This window comes from Glandiceps talaboti, chromosome 13, assembly GCF_964340395.1.
Source record: "Glandiceps talaboti chromosome 13, keGlaTala1.1, whole genome shotgun sequence".
NCBI lineage: Eukaryota > Metazoa > Hemichordata > Enteropneusta > Spengelidae > Glandiceps > Glandiceps talaboti.
In genome coordinates, this window is record NC_135561.1 from 18,109,582 (window position 1) to 18,130,786 (window position 21,205).

The 21,205-nt window shown below is 32.6% G+C and overlaps 1 protein-coding gene across 3 annotated transcripts in view; it reads right to left on the minus strand.

Moving 5' to 3' along the window:
* LOC144444670 (enoyl-CoA hydratase EchA19-like) overlaps window positions 1–21,205 on the minus strand; it is a 167,136-nt gene that overhangs the window by 78,170 nt on the left and 67,761 nt on the right. Inside the window, exon 7 of one of the 3 annotated variants that reach the window (XR_013481862.1) lies at window positions 19,543–19,646. The exons of 1 other annotated variant lie outside the window; for it this stretch is intronic. The gene's annotated coding sequence lies outside the window, so the exon portion shown is untranslated. Of the gene's footprint in view, window positions 1–18,358; window positions 19,647–21,205 lie in introns of those variants that run through there. One more of the 3 variants, XM_078134175.1, reaches the window with a different exon arrangement.

The following is a 21,205-nucleotide window of genomic DNA, read 5'->3' on the forward strand; positions in this document are numbered from 1 at the left end:
ATAATTCCTGTGTGTGTTAGTGTGAATAATAGAGAGAACACTGTAAGCTAATATTGTGAACATAGAGTACAATCACAAGCACAGCATGAACAAACAAATTAGTAAAAGCCCACCTTAGTTACCAACTGGACAAGCAGTATTGATGACAGGCAGCAACTGTTACAGCAAGACAGACTAAGCAGGCACACTTAACAGCAATGACAAGTCAGCGTAAAGCATTCAACATGTATTTCCTACAGGTGTGAAAATTAATAAATCTATTGTTACTTTACTGCTGGTCCAATAAAGCCACTGTGACAGTTAATTATAATATAGAAGGTCTTTGACATCAGTTGTCATGTTAGTGGGATAAGATGAGGGTAGGCAAGTGGGGAGGGGCCATTCAGTACAATGAGGAAATATAGCACAACGTCTAAATAACAAATTACATATTATATATTGTACGAGTAAAATTTATCAACTTTTTCCAATTATTTCAATGACTAAAAATGTTTGATTTCTAATTTAAGGACATTCTTATCATAATAAGCTTCATATCTTCCTGTGTTTCACAAAAAATATTATTTGCACATCATACGGTAAAAAATATTTTTTTTCAAATTTCTTTTGCATGTTCACTTTTTCACAGATTACATGGGAACTAAATCAGTGATAATGAAGTAATTTTGACAGACATCAAATTATTATTTTATGGTTTATGAAAAGTAAAAAGAACTGATTCCAAATAATGAAAATGCCCCTTACTGAGATGTCAAAAGTACATCCAAATAAACATGAATAAATTAGTAATGTGTGCATGGTCATTGAATTTAGGCACTGATTGTAAAAACCCTCTGAGAAGGATGTTGTAATATTCAGATGATTGTAAAGAAAAGAAGAATTTAGATGAATGAACGTAACATCTCGATCACTCTGTAATTTGATGTACATGTAGGTGTGGATGAAAATCTTTTATAAAAAAAACCAACAACTCTAAAATGATATTTGTGATTTTGAAAGTAGAAAAACATCACCGACACTTCATCCTAACATTTTGCTCCGCTGCTGTAAATGAATACATGAGTAGGTAAAATAATCACTTAAAGTGTTATTCCTAAAAATACATTCCTTCATTTAGCTAGAGGCATAATAGATAGTGTCAATGACCTTTCAGTGAGACTAGTATATTTTCTGAGAGTGAATAACAGAATAATGATGAAATATCTCAAGCTAGGCTAACTTTAGAATAGGAAATTCTTTTGATTACTATGATAATAATACTGTTGGTTTTTATATAGTGCTTTCTCACTCTGGGCTCAAAATGCTTTACAATTAGTACTCCTGGCACGGATCTATAGCAGGCTGTTCATATCCTCAACTCCCTGGGGAGTGTACAATCCATTGCAGCCGCTATAAGCACATAGGATTAAAGCATTCACTTTCCAACCTCTACTCTATCAGGTCCCCAATTATACAGCTGGGTTGAATGAGGCACAATCATGTGGTTCAAATGTTACCCAAGGACTTTAGGCATACAGAATCAAATGCCAGCGATGGGGCTCAAACCTGCAACCTGCAGATTCAAAGCTGGCCACTCTAACCATTTATCCATAATGACTCCCAACATTTTACTTGGTATTTATATTGCTAAATAAACCAATACAATGACTTATCATATACGTCACATCCATATCATCTCCATCGTAATTCAAAGGGAGACAGCGCCCTCACATTTGTCCAATAATCTGCCATATTGCACCCATGCGCACTTTGCCCAAATAAGGCCATTTGCGAGATTGTTGAACCATTATTTTCTCCAGAAATAAGCAAACTAATGTTTTCTAAATGTACTTTAATGCTCTATTAGGTTTATAAAACCTTGATGGACCAGATATGGGTTTTTGAGGACCTTGGTTAGATACATACTGATTGTGGGTACTCCCAAGGGTCAGGCATTAATGCTGTACAGCATAGTTACCTTGGTCCACAAAATCCATATCTGGTCCGTAAAGATTAATGACATGTTGTGTATTAAAGTTAGAATGATATTAATCTTTATGGCCTGGATATGGGTATTGTGGACTCATGAGGCTGTACAGTAGAAGGGCCTGACAATCAACAGAACTGGATCTTGAAAACTTCAAAGTTATTACCAAAAAAAAATGTTACATACACTGTAAAGACATTTGTCAACAGAATAGAGGAATGTACTGTATAGTGTCTTTTAAATAATATTTGTGAAGAAGCCAGGCATTTGTAGTACAGATATGACGATACAAATGTGTTATTCCCCATTCCCTATGGCAAAAGTGGTTTAAGTTCTGGATTAGCAGTTGTATATAGTGCTAAATCTGGGGTTGAATTGATTTTATTTTCTTGTCTTGCTACGTAGCGGATGGTAGCGAAGGTAGCCAAGTAAAATGATTGTCAAATTACCGAAACATAGCCTGAGATATTAATGCTCCATAGATGACACAGTCTGATATTTAATGTATAATCGTAAAATGTGTCTGAATGTAAAAGAGTAAGTTTTGAATCTCACTCACTACCTTCGCTACGTAGCGGAGAGCTCAATTTAAAATCGATTCAACCCCATATCTTGCACTAGATGAGCAGTTGGGAGGTCATAGGTTGAAATCCCACTGGAGACAGGGGATTATTCTTTGACCAACCCAAACCCATAGTGATGTGTTCCACAGACTTGATGGTATATGCTCTATCACTCAACCGTGTCTTATTCAAAAACAAAGAGTGAATTTAGGGATACTATTTACACAATGATTTGAACAAGTGGTGATTCCTGGATAGACTGTGGACTGACTTGTTAAGCCTTATTATAACGAGATCGACTACAACATAAAAGTGAGCCCTTCTCAAGTAGTACTAAATCTAGAATTATGTGTGTTCTTGTGTGTATTTTAACTGTATGAAAACATTCAATGGGAACAATTCCTAGTACATGCTTTAAATTTGTGACTGCATTCCTGCCCAATGCTTCAGAACAGTACATATTTCACAAATTATTAACATTTTATAGACAACAAACACTGCAAAAATTACACTTATGTTATATTTTATTATTACTAATTTTATTATATTTATTTTATCTTATTATACTGATATTATATTTATATATTATCGCTGATATATTTATTTTATTTTATATTATATTATTATTGATATTATATTTATTTTATTATATTATTGCTGATATTTATTTTATTTTATATTATATTATTGTTGATATATTTATTTTATTATATTATATTATCGCTGATATTATGTTTATTTTATATTATATTATATTATCGCTAATATTATATTTATTCTTTATTATATTATTATATTATCACTGAAAACTTACTTTCATGGAGTCAATAGCATTGGCAACAGTGTTTGGGAATAATGAAAGCACAAACTGTAAGCTTCTATATATACTTATATTATTCACACAAAACAGCATATTTAGCCAAGTAATAGAACTACAGAATGCAGGGAATTCACCTAATTATATATTCATAGCTACACCTGATACGCATGTAATCAGGGACAATACAGTAAGGAATGGTTTGATTAATGTCATTATGTGTTAATTATTACAATAATTACAATTTAATGATATAATTTACATTTCAATAGCTTACAACTAATAAAGTATTTTATAAAAATAATAAATGAAATTAGATACGTGCTATGATGTAGTCACTTTCAATCAAATACATTTTTTAGCAGATTACTGATGATTGCTACCAAATATGTATACCCACTTGGGAAATTAAATGTCCTGCCAAAGCCTTAATTCTTGTAATTTAGAACTTATTCCTACATATTAGATGTAGGGTGCTATCTGGAAAATTTTCACAAAATAAGTATGATAATACCATGCACAAGCCAAGATATTGCCTTTGAACAGAAAATATGGAATATACCCTGGTTGTTCTACATCATGACTACCCCTTCTTATGTCACTGCTTATGTGGAGCTTGAAATATGAGTCAAAACATTTCTAAATGACTATTATTTTTCCAAATTTTCCATGAATTATGCTTGAGGAGGTATTATTCGCCAATATTTTTTTTCTATATGACAGATTCAAAACCGAGCTTTGCTTAAAATTTAAATTTGCCACTACACTACCTACAGATAATCTTGACCATTAATATTAACAGATATAATGTCTTTTTTCATAAAATAATTAACCAAACTTTAGTAATTACATTGGTTATTTGATGAAAAATATATATCCTAGTTGCAGCTATAGTGCAGGTTTAACATATACCAGTACTTTGACAAGTAGATCATTGGTAGAACTCAAACCAGGAGATTAGGCTTTACTATACAAACCATTCAATGAAATAATTTGGAATTACATTTACCAAACTCTCAAGTATAGGAAGTGAAGAGGTAATAATGCAGTCCTTGTACAACAAGTAATAAAAGAGAATTTTGAGCTTTGGCATGAGGTATTCACACTGTCTAGTGGTGACAGTAACACGAGGATGATTTTTAATACCTTTGTAGGCATGCATTAACACTGAAATTACACTGTCAGTTCAATATCAATAGTTGCTTTATATGCAAGTATATTTGACATTCTAGCTAAACGTACCATTCTAAATAGAGCTGGACATGATCCTAAAATTCCCACTATCACCTTCCAAAATATTTAAAAGTGTATTGTCTAATATTGTATTCTATCAATGGCCTTGAGTTGGTCAATTAGAAAAAAAACAAAATGTTTCAATTTTATACTTCCTGACTTAACTACACACCACATCATAAATCTCATATATTTTTTCCAATCAGTTAATGAAGTGACATTTGTAGAGTTTCTGCTTCCCATGCTATCCTTTCTTTTCTTAATACTTTGACTAACAAATTAAACCAACAATTAGGGGTGATTGGCATGTCACGACAAAGTTCTTCAAAACTTGGCGAAAATAATTTACTAATTAGGAAAATGTACTTGCTTTTTTCAAATCCTGTCATTTCCTTAACAATAAGAAGGATAAAAAGAGTCAAATGTGAAGGTTGATAAATGTCAAAAAAATGCCATAGTTGAATCGCTATCAGGATGTAACAAAAGAACCATTTATGATTATTGCTTTGGGTACTAGGCAATATATAATTATTCAAAATACACATCAGTGTAATCTACATTACTGTATGTGTACGGTACCCTGTCCAGTGATCAGTGTGCCCTCTAATGATAGCCAAATTTTGTTGTTGTGAGTCAAAATGATAAACAATGGCATTTCTTGTGAGTCACCACATAGTAATAGGGGAACACCAAATTTTGGTGTGTCACCAGAAATTGTGTGTGTCACTGGTGCGTCAAATTGGCTTAGAGGGCACACTGCCAATGCATCAGAGCGGGCATACTACCTGTATTTACACTGTAGTGGGATACTGAAAACATTATTTCACATGTACCAGTGATAACTAATACATCAGTGCATGCATACTACCTGTATTTACATTTATGCAAGCCATATGCGTGTTATGTACCAGTGATTACTGCCAGTAATGCATCAGTGTGGGCATACTACCTGTACATGTATTTACACTGCAGTGGGATACTGAAAACATTATTTCACATGTACCAGTGATTACTAATACATCAGTGCATGCATACTACCTGTATTTACATTTACGCAAGCCATATCCATGTACCAGTGATTACCCAGTGTACTTGTATAAGTGTGAATACCTGTGTTTTCAGTACCAAAAACTTTATAATTGCACATGTACGATCTTCTTTATTTATACATACACCCAGTCACACTCCAAACAAAAATCTGCTTGCAATAACAAATTACAGACAAATTTATCTATACAGGTAGTTTGAGCATTCTCTCATGTCACATAAAAATCTTTGAAACTTTCGATGTACCATTTGACATCCATAGGAACTCTAGCCTAGACTGATTCAAAGCACAACAAAACTTGAAGTCAGGTATGATCTAACTACCAATCTTCACTAAGCAGTGAAATGCTATACCTTGAGCTGAGATTGATTTGCCAATCAGTATTAAAAATAATACCGGTCCTAATTTTGTGCTCTGTGTACAAATAACAATACGAAATAACTTGTTTGCTGTCATGTTATTTAGAGAATGTTTACTACTTTCTAAAGTAAAAATAAAGTCAACCATTTTCCCCTTTTCATCTTCTTCCCTCAATTCAAGAATTTGACTAGAGTGTATAACTGTGGACAGACTGTACAATACATGCACACTTGTATTCCAGCTAGGGAGTCCAAATGCTAGGTTATCTATACAATTATATTACAGTAGACTGCCTATCATACCCTAATTTTACATTGTCTGCAGTGTGTACACACTGTTCTACATGAAATCACACTACATGTACAATTAACATGTATAATATGCATCAACCTTTTATAACCTGACTAAATCTCCTATTTACTCACCCAGTCTTGTCAAATGAAGTGAGAAGGTGTGAGTTTTATGACTTAAAAGTTGACAAAATTCAATCCTAGGAAGACAACATTGCATAATATTTAATCACATATTTATAATGCATAAGCCAAGACAATTCATCACTGCATTATTTATATCACAGAATAAAGGTCATGCGAGTACATGTATATGCAAATTATGCATTTAGAGGGAACAGTAGCTTTAGGAGACTCTTGTGCTCCCATATGTATTGATGTAGATTCTATTTCCTGACCTGTACAAAATGATAACAGGTTAAAGTTGATGATGTACACAGTCACAATATTTTACATGTATTATGCAATATATACTGTAGAATGAAAATCCAGACGTATTTTTTGTCGAATTAAAAGTTCAAGCAGTTTGACATGAGTGCTTCAAGCAATATTCGAATGAAATGATCATACAAATGATCTCCATGATACCAGGAGTGTCAATATATGGTGTACTCTGGGTATTTGGAAAGCACGACCACAAACACATAGAAATTATCTGAAACAACAAACTGCACACAAAATATGAAGAATCTATGTTCACATGATTTTGTGTACATCATGAAACACATAATTTTTTTATACACTCACTTGTGTACAAGTATTTAAAAATGTTTTTGGTATTAGACAGAGTCTGTGCAAATATCGATAGTGTGTGCAATGATGAGGTATATGACATTTACTCTGGCAATCAAGGTCTGTCTAGGTTGACTATAAAGATACACTAAACACAAAAAAAATTACTGCTGTTTGATGTAGATTACACAAGTGGCCAGTGGTGTTTCTGTAGTGCAAATCTAATCACCCTGTAATCAAGATAGTATAAAAATTGGAAGTCCCCAAAAATGTACACTGCAAGATCATGGAAGTCATAAAAATGCAAACCTACTGTAAGTAAAATTAAACCAATGTCCATGCAATAGCTGATATCAACATTTCCCAATAGCAGTTTTACTTTGCATCTACGGAGACGTCACCATGACTGCCAGACTGTGTAGTTTGTAAAAATTGTACATATAGTGTATAAAAATGCACATTTTAGACTTTTGACTCACTTACATATGTCCACTTCATAATCTCATCTTTGTGCAAGGTTTTGAATGAAATCAGGCTGTGCTTACCATATTAGATGTAAGGTGCTATCTGAAAATGATATGTCATGGGTGGGTGGGCATGTAGATGGATGTACAGAACCCTACAGCATTGCTTCTTAGGGTCTAATAAGCTGTGACAAATATTAGCAATGCACATAATATTAGCAAACATTCTTGTTGAAACTAAAACACAATTAACCCTCACGAAACTGCCATAACATTTGCCATCTAGCAAAAACTTATTACAGAAACACTCAGAAGCCATTGACCTCATACCAACTTCAGATCAGGAAGGACAGTTGACGCAAATTAGAATTCTGTTAATGTTAGACAAGAACTGATGTGAAATACTAATAAAAATCCTGATATATCATGCATGTTTTGACAAGAGATAAGAACAATAAACAACACGGGGTTCAACTGTATCACATAAGAATACTAAATAGATCATAAATATAGTTATTAGATAAGTGTTGTGTGTTCATATGCAATCTTTGGTGGGTATATAACAACCCATCACATCGAGTATAGTTTATTTATGACCACTGTAAGTACATTTCCACCTATTATTAATTATTGATCATCTCAGCGCGATGCACCTGCTCCAAGATTGCCAATAATCTGCAGCGTTTAATACATCAATTGATATTATGACCAGCATGGCTGCACATAAATAATGTAGACGAAATTACCTTGTAATGATTTTTTCCCCTTTGATTTCAGGTACTGTCAGCTGCAGGGTTGCGATTTCCATCAGAGTCAGGGGCTATCTACTTTCCTCGTTCTCATTGTTGATAATAGGAAGACTAGATACTCAACGCATCGTTGACCCCTTTTTAGATTGACTCGGTTTCTCATTGACAAATATCATGTTCAAAACTTTACATTACACACTTCCGTTAACACAAAGACTTGAAATACAGAAGATTACTGACCCCTTTTTAGTTTGACACCATTTCTTGTCAACTATTACAACTCATATTCAAAACTTTTCTGTTCTATTTTTGTTAAAACAAAGTTAGTACAAACTTTCCACAACACCATTGAGAATCATTAATCAATGATACATTTGTTATTTACAAAGTTCAGAAACAATACTTTTCTATTCATATTTTGTAAATATGAAGTGCCACGTACAAACCAGCAATATAATGGTAGCAGTTTGCCATCACATCTCATTTTCAAAATTCAGGTTCAAAGCTTTTCTGTCCATAGTAATAACTAGTTCTTGTACCATGACCAAAGGTTCTAATGAGTTATACAGTTTTGCCAGTTCAGGCCGACAGGCTTTGTCAAACTATCTGTTTGTTAACTTTACCATTGTTCATATTTTGTCAAAACGAAGTCTGAATATGGACGTATAAAATTTACAGGATATAGTATAAAATCATAATATTTATTAACAAATTTTAGGGGCTAATCCTTTTATGTCATGTCCTTCTCAGTATAAAAGTCTGCAAATACAGAAAAATATTACATTTACGAATTTCCATCATTTCACTCACAAAATTTAGGTTTAAAACTTTTCTGTTCATACTTTCTTACAAAAGGATGTATGTATATACGCTGAGAAGTGAGAGCTGACATTTCTTCCATGACGCTGCAAAATATCCTATTGGACAGTGCCATAAAATAGGTTGTGGTTTACCACGATAAATTATTTTGTCAATAAATATATTTGAACTCTTTTAGTCATATGAAATCATTAACACCATAAATTTTGACAGTTTCTCAAATACATATTTCAGATAAAAAAATGCGCACAAACAAACTTCCATGACAAGAACGATAGCATTTACCAAATATTTGTCAATGTTGAATTTGGATATTGATAATTTTATATGAAAAACCAACTAGAGTAAGATGTTAGACAACTGTTTGTGATTAAAACAAAAAATCTTGATCAATCAATCAATCAATCAATCAATCCGTGAATTTATAAAACACCAGTTTCCACTATGGTGTAGAGTTCAGAGGTACTGTACTGTACTGTATCGTTACAATGCTCTGGAATGTATACATGTATTTCTTTAATAAAGTTCTTTTTGAAGGTGTTTGCTGTTGGTTTTTTGTCATATTTCTAATGGCAGTGTATTCCATAGCTATGGGGTACAGCGCAAGAGAAGGTACGCCCACCATCAATCTGATCAAAATCTGATGCAGAGTACACAGTGCAATTTCTTTTTGGCTGTTATGTTTACTGTTGTTTGTTCTTTTGTGAGCGCTTGTTACACACATATGACACAATACCATAGGTTTTCCCAAACCCAATCTCGTACTAACGTGGATGAGTAGCCATTACCTGTGCTTTAGGCTCAAGCTCTTTTCAAACAGAGTGCCCTGTAGTACTGTACCGGTATGTATCGGCATATTACGCATTCTCATTCGTTGAGTGAATTCACTCAGTGCTCTTGTGTGGCTTGGGAAAACCAAATGTATGTAATGAGTGCTCACAAAAGAGCAAAGTGGCCAAAAAGAAATTACACCGTGTACACTACATGTAAATGTACATCAGATTTTAATCAGATTGACCCACCATATGACACTAGTATGTACAACAAATGTACTTGGGTTCGTGCAGTAAACATTTGGCAGATGCACTTTGGCTTGGAGCAGAAATATGAAGGATAACAACAATCCCAAATCTCCACATTTAAATTATAATCTTTTTTGTTAATCCGTATCAACTCTTGACACCAGAATCAATATAGCTTAGCTTGTGGTATGAAAACAAACATATGGACCAAGTTTGGATTATGAAGAACCAGTCGATACAACAAATCTATATATGATGTTTTTCTAGTTTTGTCTGCACAAGATAGTTATAGTTTATTGAGGTTAATTAAAATGTATCAAAAGAATTAATCACCATTCTGCAATTGTTGATATGTGTGATAACATTTTACCTCATGCTAGAGCATCAAAAGAGAAAGTTGAATACTTGTAGTAATGCATGTGTAGCATGTGGAATGTAATATAAACATTGAACTATGATATTGAACAAGAAATCATACAATTGTTACTTCAATTATGTACCTAGGTTGTAAAATTCTTTTTCATTTAACGAGAATTCACAAAAATACTTTAGATAGATGTCATACTTAAAAGATGAGTTCGTAAAACTTATATTTTTCTCAAGATCATATAATTTTATGTTTAAAATTTTGTGTTTGTCATACAATGGATAATACAGCTATGCTATCTGCCAGCACTGCATTGAAAGTGGCGTATCCGGTTTCGTATGCATGGCATTCATACAACGAAAATGCAGTATTTCTGGACTTTCAGCGATTCCGTTGTGTGACTGTCATCTATACGGAACCTGAAACGCCACACTTTCATGCAGTGCAGTATAATTACTGATATAAATATCACTCTGCTATTTTAAGTTAAATGTAACAATCAACATGTTTTGAACCACATGGCACCTTCATTTGGACAGGAGAATTTACCTGAAGACAATATCACTTTATATTTATTAAGGATATAATCTTACATCCTTGTTACATTAACCTTTGAACTATCAATAAATTGATATATTTAGCAGCTGATCTGGAAACTATTGATCTACATGTACAGTGTTTTTGTTAAAAGTGGCTACATGGATGAGGATTGGTATTTATTTTTGGATTTTTTAATTTTAAAACAAATTTATCGTGCCTTCCTTCTTGAAAAATCAATGTGAAACAACATATGCCAAGTCCTACTTTGTTACTTAATAAATTGCAACATATTAATCAACGTGTAAAATCACTGTTACTGTACGTACATTTTGGAGCTTTTTGCAATGTACTGAGTTACAAACACAGACTTTTTCCATGTTGTTTCACATTGATTTTTCAAGTAAGGAAGCTATGACAGAATTATCATATAAATTAAAAATCCAAACTAAATAGTATTACCCAATTCTCATCCATGTGGTCACTTTAAGAGTTTAGTGGTCTTCATCAAGGTTGACAAAAGTTCTCAATAGAAACCACATGGTGACTTCAAGTCCTATTGACCCTCATTTCAAAATAGATTTTCTAACATAAGCCTCAGCTTCAATTAGGAATTTTACGGTATAACCTATTCTCACTAAAACACGAGAACATTATTATTATTTTCATTTTATGGTTCAATTCTAATTATATGATCAGAATTTCATTACCAATGAAGGTCTTCCCACCTGTTTTAATCAAACACTTTGTGAAACTGTTTGTTCTGTTCTAGAAGGGCATGCTAATGAACATATACAATGATACCAAATTATTTTTGTTTGTTTTTTTATGTAAGCCATTGTTGAAAAGCATAATTCTTGAGGAGAACTCAAAACTACATAAACATAACAGATTAAAAAGTGAAAACCATGAAACAAAGTCTTTTATATTTATGGCCCAATCACATGGTCCATTGCTCCTCAATAGGGCATCAATAATTTGAACAACCATATCCTGAATGTGAACATTGATCGTCAGAGATCACTGCGTAATTGTCATTTTGATTGAAACATATCAAAGGAACTCTAGTGATGTACTTGAATGATAAAAACACTGTAAAATCTTGTGTTATTACTCTCAGCAGTGATATAAATTGTAACAAAGTAATAATTCCATTTTAAGACTGTTTTGGTTATTGACAGTAATCAGTACAGTTTCTGATATGTTTAAAATAGCCATACAGATGAGGATTTTGGAATTTAGTTCGGATTTTTAATTTGTAAAACAATTTTATCATGACCTGAAAAATCAATGTGAAACAACATATACCAAGTCTGTGTTTGTAACTCAATACATTGCAAAAAGCTATAAAAAAAAAAGTGTAAAACAGGTCAGTTATTGTACACACATTTATCTTTTGCAAGGTATTGAGTTACAAACACAGAGACTTGGTACATGTTGTTTGACATTGATTTTTCAAGTAGGAAGTCATGACAAAATTGTTTTATAAATTAAAACTCCAAAATAAATTCCAAATTGTCTTCCATGTGGCCACTAAAAGGCTTTGTTTTTTGGTAACATTGGTTAAGTACATGTATATAAACTCTACCCAAGTTCCCACTGATTTTTTTTTTGGTTATAACTCTTCAAAGTCATATGATTTGAAACAAATAATTGGTGCATTTACTACTATACGTCTTTACATAATAATTCATAGATAATTTATTTTCATTTTTGTGATTAAAATTTCTGTTGTAAGATGAGAATACAAAATTTGTAGTTTAATTTAATACTTTATATACAAGATGTGTACAGTTGTTGTAACATGAATAATACATGATTAATGACATTTAACAACTACTGCAGGTCTTGTTGTTGTGACTCGAAATCAAATTTGATATAGCGTACAAGATTTCGGTTCCCAAAGTGATTGATTTAACCAAGTTAGTTTAATCACTTTATCACTTTGGGAACCACAAGCTTGTTCCTTATAAAAAAAACACATATAATTCCTTAAAGGAGGCGCAAGCTGTGTTTATGTGTCTTGGGGGCGTAATATTTTGCCACATATTTAAAAGGTAATCTCGGTATTCTTTGTACTGAAGCACTTTGTATTACTTAACCATCATTTGCAATTGACTGAATTCAAACCTAGCATTAAGATATAACTTATAAACAAATCAATGACGTAATTTAGTATGCATAGAAAAATGTATCTAGGAAATCCTTACTATCCAATCAATTATTCTAACAATGCCAGAAGACAATTGTAATGTCATAAAACATTATTATTTATAGTTTTTTATTTATTTAACTTTGACAATAGTCAGGCAGTCCACACAGATGACAAACACCTATAAACGTAGACCCCAAACGTGGTATGCATTGACATTAAAATATACTGGATTGGTTTAATGGTTTTATGTCTCACACTTTATTGTCATTTGAGTAAAAAGGTTATAAACTTGAGTTTGTGTCTCAGTAAGATCTGACCTACCTACCTACCTACCTACCTACAAATTAGTGGTCACTCTCTGCAGTTGGACTGATCTTTGTATAAATTTATTCAACAAAGTTTATTTCATTACTATAGGTTTGAAGTTGTGGTGCACCCCATTAAAAGAAACCACAATATGCATCTACATGTCTGGCTGTATCATTCCTTGCAATAACATTTCAACTATAAAAGGCTTTTCGCAAATTTCAAACATAAATTCTACATACACATATCTGAAGCCACAATAAACTGTTTCTGCCTGCATTCTCACAATTTGAGATAGAATTTCATCACCTAGGAAACATGTCTTAAAAATAACAAATAATTGGAATTCTTGGTTAACATACGAATACTGTTCATCTTCTGTTCTGTGTAGGAATATGGGTAATAGGTCGACTTCTTGTTTTACTGTGTTTATTTGTGGCCCTCTAGCATGAGGTAAAATAATATTATTACAGGACTGAGGTTTGAGGTACTCAGAATTGTAAAACCAATCAGATAATGACTTAATCCTTGGAGTGGAAGACACATGTTTAACTCCATCCATCCTACGCTGGGACTTAATCTCAATTCTGACTGCTGTCCAGTGTAGCATACTGTAAAGCAAGATATTTTCAATACTAGAAAATGTTCAGTCTTCAGCTAGTTCTCAAACACTAACTTTCTCTAATTACCAGACTGGTACATTGTGTTCATGTACAAGGAGGTACTTTAGTTACTTACTTATTTTTGTGTTTTAGTTTTCTAGTGAAATAACAAGTTAAAATAAGTCTTTAATGAAAATTTTTAGGTTGTATATCGAAAGACAAATTTGTGTTTACGGGTCAACAACAGAGATAAAAATTGGCTTTTTTTGTGAGTCCCCACATGGACTCATAGTATGACAACACCAAATTTTGAAGCATAACACAAAATAACTGTGCACCAGTGGCTTGTCAGAGTGGCTCAGAGAGCTGGACTCTACTATTCCATATGTACCACTGAGTGAGAAACACCATAGAGTTCAAATTAGGCAGTGTTTTTTTTATGTTTCACACGTTTTTTGTTTCAAATTACACAAATAAAATACACTGATAGCGTGTATGCACATACAATGTTACATTTCATCTCACTGTGAACACACATAAACAGTTTGTGTGTGAATCTTCCCTGTTTCATTCTACAGCTCTGTTGATTTGTGTTCACTGAGTCAGATATAATGTATCATCTTATATGCTTGCTCGCTATAGTGTCTGTATTTTGTTTAATGTAGTTAGTAACAAACCACCTTGTGTGAGACAGAATAAACATTGCGCTGCCTAATTGAAACTCTATAGTCATTCTAGTTTGGTAGAAAGCATAACTAATAGTCATCCTAGGACTATGCTTGTACAGAATACAGATAGGTAAGTTATAAAATAGATGTAGATTTGTACGTATATATTAGAGTAAAAAACCCACCATGATTCTAGGCTAGTTTATGTGATTGTACATGTACATGTAGTTATGACCTTCTATTGTGGCAATCATTCTCTCTCAAGCATAGAACTTTTAGTCACGTTTTCATGAATCACTATTTTGTATTGGAACAGTAATTCCTGATGAAGTCAGCTGAGGTGTGAAACTCAACAGACGTTCCAATCATTTGCAGTTATATGTACATATTAACTGCACTGCATTATTACAGATACAATCAGTAGTTTTATAGCATTATGTTAATGCCTAGTAAAGATGAAATAGATATCATCTTATCATGAATAAATCTCAATTAACTCAAACCTAGATACAGGAAATTTAAAAGCTGTTGTACTAGCATGCAGCATGTTTCATAGTTAAAGATAAGGGTTACCCAATTTTTTTTTATGTTTCTCAATACTCTTTAATGGCAACTATGGGGGCCGTTGGTCAGTCAGTCGATCGATTTTAAAGAAAAAAAATCACCATCTTCATGTTTTTCTGTCTCTTCTTTTCTTCCTCTCTACCTTCCATTTATTGGATTCCTAGTAACAAGCCCTTCCCAGCTTCTCTACACAATTGGCATGTTCTCAGCCCTCCTACTGGAATAACTACCATCATGAAAGAAATGTGAACAAGTGTCGTCATCACTGCCATGACTGTAGATGGCATCGACAGTCCAGACACTTGCTTATTCTTACCAGAGAGGTAGTTCTGCAAAATAGTAAGGGCAGGCAAAAATAACAATATTTTTCTATTTTGATGTCGGAGCTGAAAAATTGGGTTGGTCGGGTAATGAGAAACAGAAGAGGAAAAATAGGGTCACCCTAAAGTACAAGTTACAGATGGATGACAGATGGACAACGGATGGATGGAGATACAAAATCAGCTGTTCCATATGCTCAATGTCTGTGACAGGGAAACTAAAAGGATGTTACAGTTAAATGGTTATCCTTGTAACTGACGCTGCATTTATCAACTACAATTTGTCAGTGTACAAAAGTGTATATACATGAGTTATTGCTACACACCAAAACTTATCAAAAAAGCAAGTCTTAGTCTATTACACATAACGATAGTAGGGATCAAATATGAACACAGAATAAATCAGACAAACGAGGGCTATTATAATGGGTTCTGTCTCTTAGTGCATCTGTAATATGTCACTTCTTAGACATGACAAATCTGATTTCAATCAGACCTGGCACAAAGGTGACACATCATATGGCATATATGCACATCACAGTTGTTTTTCAACATATGCAAATTAGACCAAATGGCAGCCATATTTGTCATCAAAAAGCAAAATTTGCATAACGCAAAACTATAATAAACTCCAATCAAGTGTCTATTCCCCATATCATCAGGTGTAAGCTTTATTTTAAGACAGCGAACTTTAACCTTGGCTTTGATCTTCAGGATCACTTCAATATTAATATCAAAATCAAGCCATGTTTTGCATATCATTATCACAGACTGTAGTATATATTTCTGGAACTGATTTCTTTTAAACCATATATCATAAATGACTTCCTGGTAGGGGTGCTACCTTACTCCACAAAGAGTGTGAGATGGTTAAAATATACACAAAAATGATAAACCACAACTATTTGTGTGTTTTTCAATGTATTTGACCAAAAACTTGGACAAATGTATTATAATGTCATTTTTCTATCATGGTTGACTTCCTGATGAGAGCACTAGTTGCTAGATATTATTCACTATGTTTTTGCTGTTTAGTACATTGCAATATGAAGCCAAATTTAAACTGTGTACAAAAGACCATAATGTGTAACAAACTGTATCCATTTGACACATGACAAGTACAAAACCAAAATAAATCAACCTAATTTCTGTATTCTAGTGATATTGCTAATCGTTGTGATCATTTACTGATTATCAACACCCAAACATTTCCCTTTTCAATTCCTTTACAAATTCCAGATCAGTGATAATGAGGTGCTAATGTAGCACAGATACTAGCACATGCCATAAGCAAGCTAAACCATGAATAAGATGTAATCTTCGTTTTTAATACGAAATGCTGAGAGTTTATATGTAATACACATAAACTCTTTCAGCATTCCGTATTAAAAACTAAGATTACATCTTTTACTTCTTCTGGAATTAAGGTCAACTTCAAACAAATGGAGACTCTCACCCTAAATATCAAATGACAAATGGAAAACCCATCATTTTACATACAGGTTATTAAAATCCTGGTCTTACCAAATACTAAAATGTATTTAGCCATAGAATCTATATCAGAAAATTAATCAGTCATTAATAAAAGACTTTAAATCTACGTCAACCAGACAGTGAACACGAATTGCAAATACACATTTTCAACAAAAACATACAAATTGCACTTGTGACTTATTTGCACACAATATGAGTTTAATATCTATCAAAAATATATAATGTATGACAAATTTGACTTGACATTTGTGACGGTGGGATACAAAAGCAGGTAATAAATTATCATGATCACTTGTGACAACACCTCATAATTCATACTCAAGGTTATGACAGCCACATGAAAAGTCATTCTCTGTACTATTTACACAGTGGGTAATAATGGAGCTAATAAAACTATATGGCTGAATAACTTGATAAAAATCAGACAAATGGTATTTTGTAATTACAAGGCAATATAAAATTACTTGTATGATACAGGTGAGAATCATGTGTGTAACAACTGTTGTGCTATTTTCTAGATTTCTAAATTCTGGCATGTAAAGTATTGATTAGGCATAAAAAAAATGTGTGGTTCCGATTACATTCAATTTTAACATAGGTGGGGTAGGTAGATTTTTTATTTTATTTCATTATATATTTTTCTTTTATGTGTGAATGTCTGGTTCAGGTTTTCCATTGTTTTCCCACGTCTCTGTGTCGTTTATTTCTTCCTATCAGATGTGCAGCCATTACAGATTGGAAGAATAGTTTTATATTGCGTTTTTAAGTTGATGTCAGTTTCCGCATCCAGTATTTCTTGCGAGACTTCATGATTTTATTATTATTTTTCTAGAATACGTAAAAAAAAAGTGTTTAGGGTCGGCGAGAAAACTAGGTGTGGTCGGGTAACCGGAACCAAACAACTTTTTTTATTTGGCCTTATCAAAGTTTATTTATTATAGCCATTAAAGCCAAAAATATGAAATTTATGTTCTGATAATTCTATGTCACAACAACGCTTGTCTACATCACCGCTTCTGGTGTGAGCGAAATATGCGTCAAACCATTCAAGTTCACCATGATTATACTTTCAAAAAATTTTCTTTGATATTATTGTTGGTGGTGTAATTATGTTATTCTCCAATATTTTTTCTTCATTCTTCTCTAGTGACTTGGAGTGACAAACACCCCTGGGTCACTCATATATTTCTTGGCTGAACAAAGAAACATATTGGGGAATAACAACTAATTATACCATGCATAACCCAAGTTGAACAAAAAAATATGGAATTTATACCCTAGTCATTCTACATCATGACCACATGCATCTACTTCACAACAATGCATGTCTGTGTCATTAGTTCTGCTGTTTTTGAACTAGTATATGAGTCAGTCAAACCATTCAAGGTTACGATCAACACCAGCTTTCTACTAATTACGGTGTTCTTCATGAGAAATACAGAATCAACATAACACATGTTCAGATCTAACCAAAGTCCCTTTAAGCAAATTTACGACTGGTACTTCAGTAGTAACGCATCCTTTGTATTAACTTGTTAAAACAAATCACATCCAGTACATGTACAGGTACTTCTAACAGAATCCTGTCTAGCTATTTTGCATCAGATATCATATTCAAAAGATATCTTTGTGTCCATCATATCTTATTCCCAAAGTCTTCTTGAGATCTCTACAGAAGACACGATGTCTCCATTTAACAATGTCAGCAGTAGTCTTTTTTCTAAAGTGGTACAACTTATAACTCATTCAAAGTAATGCATTGTACAATTAAAGAAAACATCGTCCAAACAAACACAAAACGTTTTACTTAATGATGGAGGACAAAAGTGGTCTGTAGCAGATTTTATACAATTACTTGGTAATACCACGACAACTTTAAAATCATTACTAAATCATCAGACAAACTTAAAAACTTGAGACAGAAGTCATTTTATACACTAATAATGAAAATTTCTACTCATAGAGTCAAATATTTCTTAGAAGCAAATCCCAAATTTTTATAATTATCTCATCAGCATCGTTAGTGGTGTACTGAATTGTTATTACTTAGCAACAGAATGTTATGATCACTATCACTTACATTTCCCTAAAACCTATTTCTTGCCTTAACAGTTTTCTAAGCTTTCTTTTGAAGACATAGCTTACATAAAACTTGTATCAACAAAGTATCAATAGTACATAAGCCAGTCCAGTAGATTTAGTTTACACTAGAAAAACATATGACATAATAAGCAAGTGAATGTAGAGTGATTTAACCTAACTTTACAGTGATTTTATAACCACTTACATTTCCTTTATAAATGCCTATTTCTTTCCTAAAAAGGCTACCGAGTATTCTGTTGAAGACTACTTTTCATAAACCTCAGACCACACCAGATACAAGATCATTACATTTAGCGGGTTTCATCTACATTATAAAGTAAGACATAACATACAATCATGTAATTGATAAAAATGTGAATTCACCTTTCTGCCTTCCAAGTGTATTTCTTCAAAATATTTCTGTACTGTCCAGTTTTTTAGAAGAATATTATCCTTTTAAAATAAGTTGGTTGAGTATAATCCAATGCCTGCAAATTTAAAGAACAATACGAAAATTTACAAAAAATATATTTTAAACTATGCACTGATAGAGGGTTGTATTGGTTTACATGATTTAATACATAGGACATGTTTTATGCATGTAGTACAAAATTGTACCTGAAATATTCCTACCTAACTGAAGCATAATTCACCATCAGCAGTACTATGACCTGGTATTCCGGAAAATTACTAAAACAATATATACTATATTCATTATATGTAAAATGTCTATGCTGAAGTAAATAGTATGTAGAGCGGTATAAATAACATACTATCAAGCAAGATACCCAGAAGTCTTTACACAATAAAGAACTATACTGTTAGTTATCTGATGATCGCAACAACATGTAACACAGTGTAGCGACACCTGAGCATCTTGCTTGATATTATGTTATATATATATTGCCTGATGATCACTGAGGAAGTGTGAAACTCTGAGTAATAAGTTACTTATAACATCCTTATTCTTTTGATCAAGTCTATATATTCATATATGTAATATATAATATAATTATACACACACACAAATAGGTATATCGAATATATGATAAAATTTAGTATATGTGTAGCAAAAATAATGAGGAAATCTCCATTACACCAATGAATGTAGCTAGAAAAAATTCTCGTTAGACTAATTGTAGATGCTGGTCCTGATTTTCTGTATACCAAAACCAACATGTTTTTATATCAGACTTTTAATTGAAAATTTTCAATTTTGTACTAACATACTTTTTATTAGTATAAGACTTATACTAATAAGAAGTAAGTTAGTACAAAATTGAAAATTTCCAATTAAAAGTCTCATATAAAATATAGAATATAGAAACTTGATAACATCTTCAAATATCTACTGAAAATTTTGTTTTGAGTATTTGTGGATGCTGGTCCTGGTTTTTCTGTATACCAAAACCAACATGTTTAAGAGTTGTATTCACAATAGGAAACAATTGAAAAACTAAAAGTCTGATTTTCAAAAGATAAAGCAACCTGCAGTTGAAAAAAATTGATAACAACTGAAACTATCTCTATGAAACCAGAAATCCGGTTTGCAGCTCTTATCTACCAACTCTGCATATTTTATTCACTAAAAAGTTGCCTACCAGTAATAAGAAAAAGCTTTGAAATTTCAAAGTACATAATTCTGGACTACATATTTGCAGTAAAACAAAGCCACCTAGAGTTGGAAACTTAGTATTTTTATGAAGCAGACATATGTACAGATATATGCAAGATATCTAGATATGTGACATATACATATACATGTATAGTAAGATTGTCAACTCTAGTATTAAACACACATCATTCTAACATGCCAGATCACATATAATTACAAAGCTGATGCAATGAACCTCTGCAAGCTCTTGGCAGGTACGTTTTGGATGGTCCTGTATTAAAAGAGGTTTGTGGTTTACGACGTTAACATATTAATAATATAAACTTAAGAAACTATAGGAAACGACACTAATGACACTCACAGTTGTTAGCACTTAAAATTCAAATTTCTCTTCCATATACAGACTTTCATACAACTGAACTGAATGAACAG